Source organism: Heterocephalus glaber, unplaced genomic scaffold, assembly GCF_053883595.1.
Source record: "Heterocephalus glaber isolate CG9 unplaced genomic scaffold, H.glaber_assembly_v1.0 deba00000347, whole genome shotgun sequence".
Lineage (NCBI taxonomy): Eukaryota > Metazoa > Chordata > Mammalia > Rodentia > Bathyergidae > Heterocephalus > Heterocephalus glaber.
This window is the reverse complement of record NW_028258143.1, coordinates 25,443,113-25,453,918: the sequence shown is the minus strand read 5'-3', so window position 1 is coordinate 25,453,918 and position 10,806 is coordinate 25,443,113.

The window sequence follows — 10,806 nt, the reverse complement described above, 5'->3', positions numbered from 1 at the left end:
TCTTAATTCCAGCATCGCACCATTCATCCTAGAATCATACACTCTAGATCCAACCATCGCATAAAACTCCACCTATGACCACATGAGGGTTTAGGAAGACATCTAGATACAAGCAATAACAGAGTGCAACAACTTTCTTTATTTCCTTTCTCTGGATTCAACTATTGTTGACAGTTTGTCACATTTAATTTATCATATTCTTTTTGAAATTTAATAAATAGCAAGCACTGGATGCTTTTCCTGCTAAACACATCAATGTTCAAATCTCCAAATTACCATAACACAGGACATTTAACATTGCTATAATATTTTAGTATAATTTCCAAATTTTTAAAGATTATTTATTGTCCAAAATATATTCTTTCAAAAAATGTCATTTTTCTGGTAGTGTCCATACCTGGATCATACTTCACTTTCAATTTGGTATGCTTTCACTATATTTTTCATATAATATGAAATTCACATAATATAATATTCTACATTATGGATTTGCCACATTTTGTTTGTCCATTTATATATTCCTCAGTTTACACACTTCTTGTAAGTCTGAATGTCATATATATAAATATTCTCTTTATCTTTTATATAAATCTAGTGAAACTAATATATCTTATGTATTGTACTTCCTTTCTTAAATTTTTTCTGTGAAATATTTGAATATTACAATTATAATATTTTTAATACATATTGATAAATTTCATGGCTAGTGTATATATTTGCAACATACATTGGTATATTGATCTCATGTCCTGAGATCTTCCTGAACTGATTTATTCCATCAATTTTTTTTGTATCTTTTTTTTAGGATTGTCTACATATAAGATCATGCTACCTACAAACACAGACAGCTTAATTATTTCCATCTGAATCTCAATGTCATTTTTTTTTCTTGCATACTTACTCTGGCTAGAATCTCCAACAAAATGTTAAATAGAAGGAACAATAATGGATTCTCTGCTATTCTTGACTTTGAATGGAAGCCTTTTGTTTTTAACCATTAAATATATGTTGATTGTGAGTTTTATCAAGAGGTTTGTTTCTATGAACATATTGATTCAATTACATTTTTCTTCTAATCTATTAATAAGAAGTGCCTTGATCATAGGTTATCCTATGTTGAACTACACTTGCGATAAATCTTATTTGGCCCTGTAGTGGGTGTTTTAAAATACAATGATAGTTTTCATTTACCATATTTAAGACAGAGATGTAGTGAGTTCAAATGTGTGACACAGACACAGATTATTTTGACAAGACCAACTGATTTGAGCTCTAGATCAAGATATCTAGTACAAGATGTCCATCCAAGAACAAAGCTTTTTAGTTGCTTTTTGATTCAGGGATTTTGTCTATTAAATCTAAAATAAACATACCTCACAGTACATTTTGAGGATTAAATAAATTAATATAGGTGAAGTGCTGAAAGTGTTGGCTATTAGTGTAATTCATTATTACTGTTACTTTTTTCAAAAGGAGAATGTTATAAAATTTATAATTTTGTTCTTGTTCTGTTTGTTGTCAATACAATTCTAACTTTATGGTTGATATCTATTTCCTTTTATTTATTAAACAAATATCCATTATTTTTCTGAAAACATTCTCAAATATATGAACTATTGCTTCCTTGAGTTTTGATTAAACTTCTTAATAAGATATTGAGGAACTTATTTTCTTGTGACTTTTAGGTTTAACTTACTCTGTTGTTTTAGAAATATTTAGATTTTATTTTTTCAGTTGAATTCTTTTTAAAATGTAATGTATTGATCAAAATTGTCATTGTCATGTATTTTTCTGTTCATAATTTTTTCTTTTGTCTTCTAATTCTCAATTATACCTACAATTATTTTCATTTTGTTCAAACCAAACATTTTTGAGTGTCTTATTACTTTCTTCCCTTATCAATGTGGATAGTTTTGCTTGTGTTTATAACTTTAGACTTCTTCCTTCTTTTCCTTTTAAAATATATTTTGTGCCCAAAGGAAGGCTTATATTTATGTTATACATGTACATATATATATACACATATATATATTTATATTATATATGTACATTATACATGTACATGAGGTGCGTTTGTGTTTCTGTGTATATGCATACTTGTATTATATTCTTGGAATTGAAACCAAGGATGTGTCATAAAATTTCATCTTCCTACTCCTAACTAACTGTAATTCCATGCTATCTCCATATTATCTTAAATGAGAAAAACATTTCAAAAACATTCACCACAGTATGCCTTTTTTTATATGATGTACACTTTTAATATGCTTGGAATAAGTACAGATTTAAGTGCAGCAAAATTTTAGTATTTATTTACACTCTGTAGTTTAATTAGAGGAGATTTTATGAACCTTATTTATTACATTTACTAGTACATTTTAAAATGCCTAATGATAACATTCATCATAAGTAATTTGTACCTATACCTGATACATCTTACTTATTTTTTTCCCATTTCCTGCCCCCTCATTTGACACTTCTTCCCCTCCTCACATACAAAAGCTTTGTTTCCATTTTTTCCTTCTAATTCTCTTTTTTATACTTTCTTTCCTTTCCCCATTCCCTCTCCCTTGTTCCCCTCTCTTTTGAACATTTTCTTCCAATTTTCCAATATCTATCGTATATTTTAGTCCTTATTTCCACTTTCACTTTCTCACACCAGAGAAACAATATGGTATTTAAACGTAAATTTATTATGTTTATGTATGTCTGATTTGTTTCACTTAAGAGTATGGTCTCAAAGTCCATCAATTTAGTTATAAACATCTCAAGCTCATCATTCTTTATGGTAGAGTAGTAATCCACTGTATAAAAAAACCACTTCTTCATCCACTGGTTGGTTGATGGGTATTTGTGCTATTTTCAATATTTAAACTGTGCCACTATAAACATGAGTGAGCATATATCGCTGTGATATGACACTTTTACTTCTTTCAGGAAAATACCAAGAAGGGGAATAGCTGGATAAAATGCAACCTCTATTTTTAATTTTTTGAGGAACATCAACCCTAATTTCCACAGTGGTTGCATGAGTAAACACTTCCACCAAGGGTGGAGAAGGGTTCCTCTTTATTCACAGCCCCTCCAGCATTCATTATTGGTTGATTTCTTGATAGCAGTCATTGTTTCTGGAGTGAGATGGAATCTCAGTGGTGTTTTAATTTACATTTCACAAATGATCAATGATGCTGAACTTTTTTTTACATTTATTTGCCATTTGTACTTCTTCATCTGAGAAGTGTTTATTCATTTCAGATGCCCATTTTTGGATTGAGTCTTTAAATTTGGAGGGTCTGATTTGTTTTTAGTTCTTTCTGTATTCTAGGTAATAGTCCTTTGTCTGAGGAGCAGCTGGTAAAAATTTTACCACTCTGCTTCTTTTGATTGGTGAATAGAGACCATTAACATTGATAGTTATAACTGATATGTATTTACTATCCTTGTCCTGTTATTTTCCTGTTGTTGGCTCACCCTACCACCCTCATTTAATTTCTTGCCTTGCCTGGTGGATTCATTCTGTTTGGGTTCATGGAATTGTAATCCTCATTAGCTTTTTCTAGAATACCCTTCAGAATATTTTGGAGTGCTGGTTTGGTTTTCATGAATTTCCTCAGGTGTTCTGTCATGGAAGTATCTTATTTCTCCATCAATTTTTAAAGATAGTTTTTCAGGATACATCAATCTGAGTTGGAAGTTGTTTTGTTTTAGTGCTTTGCATACTTCTTCCAAAGCTCTTCTTGACCTGAGGTTTTGTGTTGAGAAGTCTTGTGTGTTCTGATGAGCTTTCCTTTATATGTGATTTGTTTGTCTTCTTTAGGAGCTTTTAATATTCTGTTCTTATGTTGTATTTCTGAAATCTTGAATGTTATATGACTCATTGAAGATTTCTTGATCATGGCTAACTGGAATTTTATATTCCTGACTTATCTGTATGTCAAATTATTTTTCCATGTTTGGAATTTTTTCTGCCATAACTTCTGTGAGCAGTTTTTTTTATGACATTTGTTCTATCTCCTGCTTGTTCATTGACTCTGATTAATCTTATGTTAATCCTCTTTGGATCATTTAGCAGCTGTTGGAGAGATTTCTTGTGGTCCATTTCTCTTTTTAATAAATCTTTTTGTCATGATCATTAACTGAAATCCTGTCTTCTATATCTGATAGTCTGTACTCACATTGACTCATTTTGCTGCATGTATTTTCAATGAAATTTTTAATCTCCTTGATATTTGCTTGAATCTGTTCCATGTATTCCATTTCCTTCCTATGCTGGACATTCATGGTTTCCATCATTTTCCTAAGCTCCTCTATTTTGTTTTTATCTGTACCTGCTCAAGAGTCATTAATCATGTCATTCATTCTGGCCACCATCTCTGTAGTTATCTGAGAAATTATCTATGATTTAATTTTTTTCTAGAGTTTCATTCATCTGTTTTGTAACTTCTGCTCACTTCAGAGAGTTCAGTTGGGTGGCTTTCACAATGTTCCACTTCATTGTCCTCTGGGTTTGCCTTTCATGAGCTGGAAATCTGTGGTTGCTTCTTGTTTAAGGGTCTTCTCATTTTCTATTTTCTTTTTAGTTTAATTCCTGCATTGATGCTTGTAGATTGCTTATGGTGAGTAACCTTATTGCCAGTATTTAGAATTCTTAGGAAATGGCTATTTCTCAGAAGTGTCTTTCAGGCGTAGCTGGCTTTTGGATTTTGAGTCTGTTGCAAGACCCTACCTCTTCAATTTATTGGGGATGAGAAGTTGCTGCCTACTTGGCTTAGACCTTGGTTCTTTGGCACTGACATGTAGTATTTTTTATGACCCTTAGGCAATCTAGGTCATGTTATACCAGGAAGAAATATTAATCAGAACAATTATGTCACCTTAGTTGCAGTGGTACAATTAGTGATAACTACAATATCAAACACAGCCTAGAAAATGACAAACTGTGGTAACTATTAACCTGCCACTTTTTATTGTATGAACTAGATTTGCAGTTATATAACAAAATCTAAAGCAAACCCCCAAAAATGTATGCAGTTTATAAGCCCTCAATATAGTGATTTTACCCTGGGAGAGAAAATTTTAAAGGAGTTAGGGGGGAAATAAAAAAATAGAAGAAGAGGAAAATATTAGAAGCAAGGCTAGAGTACTAAGGAAGATCACACAAGCTTGGGGAAACTCTTGAAGAAGATAGAAGGGAAAGTAAGAAGGAACAAATAAAAATAAAAACAGAACAAAACAATGACAATAACAAAACTGGAAACCATATTCACACGCATATAAAAAGGTCATTCAAGAAAAAACAAAAAACAAAAGAAAGGAGAGAAATGAAAAAGAAATAAAAAGAAGAAAATAATAAGGAAAAAAACCTGTGCTTCAAGGCATGTCTCTGCTGTCATTGGTTGACAACATCTGCAGGGTACAGAGTTGATTAAACCCAGCAAACCACCCATACTTTTACAGAAGGGTAGTGGATAATCCCAGCAAGCCTGAACCTGTAGTTTTACTGAAGTTCAGGCTGGTTTCTGGCTGTGAGGCTGGAACTGGACCTGTGGTGCCTACAACAGTTTGTGCCCCCCCCTCCCCCCCCCGCCACAGGCTCAAACTTGGCTTCCTGACCTCCTGCCAGTTTGCACTCTGACTCTGACCCTGGAAACCACTAGGTGGAGCCAGCCCGCAGCTGTTCTGATTTCTGACCTCAATTGGCCCCTCTCCAAGATGACTATCAGCGGATTGCTCTCTCCTGGGGAATATCCAAACCCCAACTCATCAACCACTGCAGTCTGCTGCGTCCACCACTCCACTCCACTGGTGTGTTTCTCCACGGAGGTCTCTGGGGTCACCAGTAGTCACAGTTTGTCTGCATGTCTGAGCCAACCTTCCCATACAAGGAGTCCAGGATCATGGAGCTGCCTACTACCTCCTTCTTCTTTTTAGATTCTCTCTCTTCTCTCTTTTTGTGGGCTTCAGTTTTCTCTTTAGATCCTTCCTGGGTCCTGGGGACCCACTTCCTTCCTTCTTCTCTTCTTCATGTTGCTTTGTTCCAGTAGCTGGACACCAAACTTTATTTATTTTTATTTATTTATTTATTTATTTATTTGTTTGTTTTTTTTTTTTTTAATTATTTTATTGGTACATTTTAGGTATATAACACAATTACATTTCTCACTGGGAATTGTACCTTTACATAATGCATCTTGGTTCTTATTTTCTCCCAATTCTTAGCCCTCCCTTTACCCCCTCCACCCTTCACTATTTACAAAGACTTTATTTCCATTTTTTCCATTTCTCATCATTTTTCCTTTCCCTTCTTTCCTTTCCCCTGCCCCTCCCACTACCCCTACCCCTTTGGACCTTTTCTTCCTATTTTGCATTGTCGATTATTCATTCTAATCATCTGTGCATTTTAGATATACAATATAATGACATTCATCATTGGAAATTTGCACCTTTACATAATCTCTCTTGGTTCTTATCTTTCACCCTTGCCCAGCCCTCCCTTCAAACCCTCCATTCCTCCCTATTTACAAAGATTTTGTTCCTAATTTTCCATTTTCTCATATTAATCCCATTCCCTTCTATCTTTTCCCCTAGCCCCCCGCCCTACTTCCTTCCTCTTTACCCTTTTCCTTCCTATTTCACATTACTATTATACATTTTAGTCCTTATTTACACTTTCAGTTTCTAACACCAGAGAAACTATTCAGTATTTATACATGTGTGTCCTATTTATTTCACTTATGAGTATCACCTCGATGTGCACCCACTTAGGTATAAATGTCTCTAATTTCTCATTTTTTATGGCTGAGTAGCACTCCATTTTATAAAAGAACCCACATTTTCTTTATCCAGTCTCCAGTTGATGGGCATTTGGGCTGTTTCCAAGTTTTAGCTATCAAAAATATGTGCTGCTATGAACATGGGTGCACATATATCACTGTGGTATGATTCTTTTAATTCTTTGGGGAAGATCCCTAGCAGTGGAATAGCAGGGTCAAATGGAACTTCCAGTCCTAGTTCTTTGAGGTATCTCCATACTGATGTCCACAGTGGTTGCAGCAGTCTACACTCCCACCAGCAGTGGAGCAGGGTTTCTCTTTTCCCCCAGCTCTGCCAGCATTTGTTATTGGTTGATTTCATGATAGCAGCCATTCTTTCTGGAGTGAGGTGGAATCTCTGTATTGTTTTCATTTGCATCTCTCGAATGACCAGTGATGTTGAACATTTTTTCATGTATTTATTTGCTATTTCTACTTCTTTGTCTGAGAAATGTCTGTTCATTTCAGATGCCCATTTTCAGATTGGGTCTTTAAATTTAGGAGGTCTTATCTTTTTAAATTCTTTATAGATTCAAGATAGTAGACCTTTGTCTGAGGAAGAGCAGGTGATTTTTTCCCACATTGTGGGTTGTCTCTTCACACTGCTGGTGGTTTCTCTTGCTGTGCAGAAGCCTTTTAAATAAGAACAGATCCCACTTGTTGATTGTTTGTGCTAGTTCACGGGCAACTGAGGTTTTGTTCATAAAATCTTTTCCTACACCAATGTCTTCAAGAGTTCTACCTAACCTCTTTCCCAACTGGTTCAGGGTTTCTATTTTAATATTTAGATCTTTAATCCATTTTGATTTTAGTTTGGTGCATGGTGAGAGATATAGGTCTAGTTTTAATCTTTGGCAAGTTGAAGCCCAGTTTTTCCAGCACCATTTATTAAAGAAGCTATCTTTCCTCCAGTGAGGGTGTTTGGTGCCTTTATCGAAGATGAGATGGCTGAGTATGCCTGGAGTTGTTTCTGCATCTTCTAATCTGTTCCACTGGTCTTCAGGTCTGTTTCTTTGCCAGTACCATGCTGTTTTTATCATAGTAGCTTTGTAGTAGAGTTGCAGGTTGGGGATTGTGATACCCCCTGCCATGTCTCTGTTACCTAGAATTGCTTTTGATATTCTGGACACAAAAATTTAGAGAAGCCCTCTTTCTGCTGCTCACCACCCCACCATCTTCCCAAAATTTTTTATAATTTTCTCTGTAACAACCATGTATTACTATTTCTATTTTAACCAAAAACGCTTTGCATTGTAATTTTGCAGAATTATTCTTTATAATGATGTCAATCATTTTATCAAAAATATTTCAATGTTTTGTTGCTGCCTAAAGGACAGAGTTTAAAGTCTTTATTCTAATATTCAACTTCCATTATGAGCTGGCACCCAGCTGCATTTCCAGATTTGTAGCCCAATTCCCACTCAGAATGCATCAATTCCAACCAAATGCTTCCACCACCTGTTCCCACAAGTTTCCCTCTCCTATCTTCATATGATTGCTCCATCTCAGCTACCCAACACAAAGCATATCTATCTTTTCCATTTATGCAAATTCAACCGATCCTTCAAAATGTAATTACTCCTTCTTCATCTTTCACGTAAACTTCTTGAAACAAAAAAAATCAGATTCATGGAAGCTGTTCTTTGAATAGGAAAATAGTGTCTTACTATTTCTTAATTAATCTTTAACTACTGGTATTGATTCCAGTGGCAGTAACCCTGAGTTGCACACACTCTTCTATGGTTTGAGACTTACTCAAATTTGCAAAGAGATGGGGGTAGAGGGAGGCTGACTTCAGCAAATCCTAGCTCTCCAAGCTCTGTGCCTTGGTGCCAGAGTGCATTTAGTAAAAGGAAGGGAGGAGTTCCAATCAAAGAACAAAGAAAGAGCAAGCAAAAACTTTCCAGATACAAAGGAAATCATTTTGCAACTCTACTCTACTCAGAATGGGCAACCTTTGGTATCCTCACAGTGCTCTATGTATATTACTAATTTTGTACTTAAGGGTTTATATTTAGTTTATCAAACTAGGATGAGGATAAGATGTTGTAAGTTTTTGTTCATATTAGATCATCTAGAACAAAGCCACATGAACTTTTTGTGGATAAGTACAGATCATTCATATGTATCATAGCACAAAACAAAATCACAATAGCATCTTTTAGGCAGATTTTTTTTTTCAAAAAAACATGTCTCCAGAAACCTTGTCATATACAGTCTTTCAAACAGCAGTGAGTGGGTTAGAAATGTTTGGCAAACAGAGAGACCTTCTATTTGTAATCATCTTAGCCTTTTTCATACTTAATCTAATAATGTCTGTGCTCTTTTTTCATAGTATTGAAAACAAATTTTCTTTGAAGACTATTTTACAAGTTTCTTGTACATTATCACTAAATAATAACCATGTTCCTTCTACTTTGGATTTGATAACTAAGTTGGTGCTTGTAATAATAACCATTTCATAAATATTTTTAAATGCAAACACTATATTCAGCATTTATCATCACTATACATGTATGTTAGACATCATTGACTTTTTCAAAACAAGGAACGCACAAAGACCAGACAAGTAAAGATCAGTTTCCCAAGGGCAGAAGATGGAATGTTCTTTATATGACACCTTCCCTTCCAAAAGGGAAATAAAACACATTTCTTACTCAGTATGAGTGATAAAGTGGATACTAATGTATGCAAATCATTTAAGCATATTGTCCAAGGTATAGATTATATTTCTCTATGTCAGAAAACTTTTGCTGTTAGGGCCTGTGATCTCTGTATTTATTTGAAGAATAAACATATAATTTTGGATGCAGGGCATCGAAGCAAGTGACATACTACTTTGAGCAATAGAAATTACTAAAAATATGTTTGATTTATGTTGAAGAGCATTGTTACATACCACCACTTTGAAAGTCTTGTCCCTAGCATATTAACTGTTCCGATGTTATAAAACCTACCACATAGATTTATGATGGTTGTAAAAGATCAGAAATTGGGAGAGCTGTCCACACAGAGGCTTGTGTGATAGTCATCAAACCCCTTCTGTTACAAGGATACTGTGTTCTCAGGATACTCTTCATTCTACACCCAAAATACTCATACCTTTCTCCTTGTAAGCACCAGAGAGAGAGAAAGAGAAGAAATTCAATGTTTTTTCATGCTATAACACTTGAGGCCTCTAGTCTTTCTTTTTTGGTATTAGCTTCTAGGAAATTCTGAACTAAACCAAGTACCCTTCTTCAAAAATTGTGTACATTCCTGCTGCATATGTGCATTTCAGTCTGCCTGTTTTAAATGTGATTTCATCATGTTCTTTTGCCTATTCTTTGACTTTTATAATTCATTTTGCCTTATTTATCTACACTTTTCAGAAGTTATAAAAATGTTTGGAACTAGGATATATGTGCAGAAAAGAAGACGATTTCTCTAATAAGCTAGAATCAGAAGATGTTAGAACCCATTTTGCAGATGAAAGCAAAGCACTGAAATGGAAAGTAACTTATCCAAGAAGAAAATAAGTATTTTGAAGCCATTGCTGCATGTTTCTATATTTCTATGCATTTTTTTCTTTTCAGATGAAAATCTGTCCAGTGTGTGTTCATCAATTTATTACCCACTGCCATCAACATTGAACTGTTTTTAAAAATCTTTTACTTTTTAATTTTTTTGAGACAGAGTCTCACTGTGTAGTTCAGGCTGGCCTTGGACTCACTATCTAACCCAGGCTGTCCTTGAACTCATGGCAATCCTCCTACCTCAGCCTCCTGAGTGCTGTGATTACAGGCATGTGTCACCACACCCAGCTTTACACCCTTTATTGAGACATAATAATTGCACATATTTATGGGCTACAATGCTATACTTGTACATATTATGTAGAGATGGAATGAGGATAATCTGTGCTCTCATCACCTTAAACATGCTTCATTTTGTTGTGTGTTGAGGGCATTTGAAATCACATACTAGCTATTTTGAAATATATATGTTATTATCA